This window comes from Pteropus alecto, unplaced genomic scaffold (assembly GCF_000325575.1).
Source record: "Pteropus alecto unplaced genomic scaffold, ASM32557v1 scaffold7, whole genome shotgun sequence".
Lineage (NCBI taxonomy): Eukaryota > Metazoa > Chordata > Mammalia > Chiroptera > Pteropodidae > Pteropus > Pteropus alecto.
This window is the reverse complement of record NW_006494614.1, coordinates 8,894,213-8,897,332: the sequence shown is the minus strand read 5'-3', so window position 1 is coordinate 8,897,332 and position 3,120 is coordinate 8,894,213. Positions and strand designations below refer to the sequence as shown.

The following is a 3,120-nucleotide window of genomic DNA, read 5'->3' as shown; positions in this document are numbered from 1 at the left end:
GGATTTCTGAGTGAGGAAGAAAACGGGAAGGTGAGGAGGCAAAAGAGTGTTGCAGGAGGGTAGAAGCGGGAAAGACAAGGGAAGGGTCATAATAAGTCAGCCCTCACACCTTCCCCTGATGGAATTTTGAGGCTCAGTCCACATGCTGTCCTCTACACGAGCCTTGACTCAGCTGGATCCAGAGAGCCCAAAACTCGGGGCCCAACTCCTTCCTCCACCCAAGTCCCATCTAACCCAGACCAAGTGCATTCCTCCTGAGCAGTCCACCTGCTCCCTGTGGCTGTCCCGTCCACAGCCACGGCCCCTCAACCCACAGCGAGCCAGGATCCGTTGGCTTCCTAAGCACCACCAACCTCCACTGGCCCAGAACTGTACAATCACCACGGCGCAGGCCTGGAGTCTGGTCTGCTTTATTTCAGCTTCTATTTTAATTTAATTAATCGGTTGAATTATTTTTATTTTTTAAATGATGAAACATTTCAAATAAGCATGAAAGTATCCACCTCCCAGGCTTAACAACTGTTAGTATTTTGCTATATTTGCTTCAGGTCTTTTTTTAAGATATAAAAAAAGTTCCATGTAGAATAAATAGAAATCTCTTTCTCCCTCCCCAGAGTGAATTACTCTCTTAAAATTGGTTCTTGTTTCTTATTCATGATTTCATATCTATGGCACATGTATAGATTCACAAACAGCACTGCAGACAGTATGCGATGCTGTTTGAGATATTAAAATGTTTACATAAATAATATTTTGCTGTTTACATTGAACATTGTTTTTCCAAGATTTATTTATTTTGATGCTTGTAGAACTAGTTCATTCATATTTTAAATTACTATATAGTTTTCCTTCTAGGAATGTATTAAATTACCTTTCTATTTCTCAATTGATGGACATTTAGGTCGCTTTCAATTTTTTCCTATGACGACAATGTGACTAAAAATATTATTGTGTATGTCTTCATGTGCACTTGTGTGGTAGTATTTCTAGTGCATGTGTGGAACGCAAAGCTTCGACTTTCTAGCTATTACTAAATTGCTCTCCAAAGTGATCACACACCTACCAGAACTGTACGGGAGTTCTCATCCCCCTACAACCTTGCCAACACTTAGTAAAGTATAACTAACATTTTGCCACTGTCTCAATTTGCATTTCTCTGATTATTATTGAAGGTGAACATCAATTTATGTGTTTTTTGACCTTTCAACTTTTCCTCTTCTGTGAATTGTTTTCCCATCTTCTCTGTTGAGTTCTCTTTATCTTCTTTATTTCTAAGAGCCCTTCAAATACTCTGGGCAGTGTGACTTTGCTAGTTAAATGGATTTTAGGATTGCTTGGCAATAGCAAAGATGACACCCTTCTCTGTGTCAGACACAGATTAACTGGCTGGTTAATAAAGCAGTGAGATATAAAGAAACACAGGGAACAAAAATCAACCCAAAGGTTTTTCAAACAAGTCTCTTGTTTTATAACCAAAATAATATTAGATCATCATAGGTACTAACTACGCTGTTTCCTCAGCTTCTGCTGCTAAAGTTCCTTCTTATATTTCAAAAGTCTGCATAGTTAAGAGCTAGCCTCTCTGCACCACCCCATCTTAAAAGAGGTGAACTAAAAAGAAGGTTGTCATTTATTGGACATGATCTTACAGCTGTTTCCCAGACAGGGAAGGTGTCCAGATGCCCTTTTTATAAAAGTTAGAATGATTAACAGAGATGAAATTCAATTATAATTGTTCTTTTCTTGTTAGGGTCACTAAGAAGTGAGGTTTTTTTTGTTTTGTTTTGTTTTAGGCAAGGCAACACTTGGTTGGCCTCACAGATTGCAAGGACCTTGTCAGGTTACAATCCTTTATATTTTTATTTTTTACGCCTCCAGCACCTGGTCTTCCTGGGTGGTCTCCCATCCAAGTACTAACCAGGCCCGACCCTGCTTAGCTTCCGAGATCAGACGGGATCCGGCTTGTTCAGAGTAGCATGGCCATAGACCAGAAGTGGGCTTTTTAAAATAAAACGTTATTAAAAAAAAAAAAAAAAGCAAACATACATCATTTTTCTGAATAAAGAGTGAGATGTGCAAATGACATGCCTCCAGTCTTTCTCTGCTGGTATTTTGTGTGAAGGATCATCTCTTGGGATGAAATGGTGAGGGCTTTGTGTATGGTGCTTTTAGAAATGCTAGTGCCAATGTTTTATCTCCACTCAGAGAAAGGAAGAATTTTAAGATGGTAAATGTCTGACAGGCTTGGCATGCAAGGCAGGATTTTCCAAGGGTTTTTGGCATATTGACTAGCAAACATCTTCTCCACCTTGTTGGTTATCTTTTCTTTCTTTTGTTTTTGTTGTACTTTCTCATACAGAGGTGGATGATCTCACACTTTGTGTCTATTCATGTAGATCCTTCCACGTGTCTCTTTCCCAGTCCTCCTTATATCATTATTTCAATCTCACTCTTTTCAAGCCCCTGGATAATCAGCTCAGTTGTCTGCCACTGCCCATGAGTCCATGTATCCCTTTATCTTTGGTCATTTCTGTTTCCACACAAAGTGGATGATGAAGTGCATCCTCTGAAACTATTCGTCAGAGGGATTTCTCCTTACCATAATCCCTTAGTTGGGCTGTAGTGCAGAAGCACCCCATTTTCAGCATGTACCAACATACCAAGCCAATTCACCACGAGTCAAGCTCGAGATGTTCCTTTTCCCTAAGTTGGTCGTAGAGGACCCCTCCTGCAAATGACGCCAGAGATGTGAACTGAGGGAGAGGCAGGAGTGTGACAGAGGAAGGTATTATAGGGGCCTGGTAACCTGCTCATGCAGTATACTTGTGTCCTCTGGACCCTCTTGATTCTGATCTCAGATATATCACTTCCTTTTTATAATCGATTGTTTGGGGCCCACCCAGTTTTAGGCCCTGCTGAATCTGGTACTACCCAGCTTGTAGCTGCATGGTCAGACCCCAGTTTCCAGTAGGGCCCAGTCGCATTTCAGAATCCCCAAAGGCCATGCCTGGGTCCTCTGGCTGTGTGGTCTCCTACATGTCAATTCTTGCCACTGTAGGTTTTGGTGCCTGCTTCTTTCTCAGTCCCTGGAAACATTCTTTTCTGTAGTTTGAACTCAAC

General features: G+C 41.1%; 1 pseudogene; it reads right to left on the bottom strand.

Annotated features, from left to right (window-relative positions):
* Nucleotides 1-1,869: 1,869 nt before the first annotated feature.
* Nucleotides 1,870-1,988, bottom strand: LOC112474738 (annotated as a pseudogene).
* Between the last annotated feature and the right edge of the window lie 1,132 nt (nt 1,989-3,120).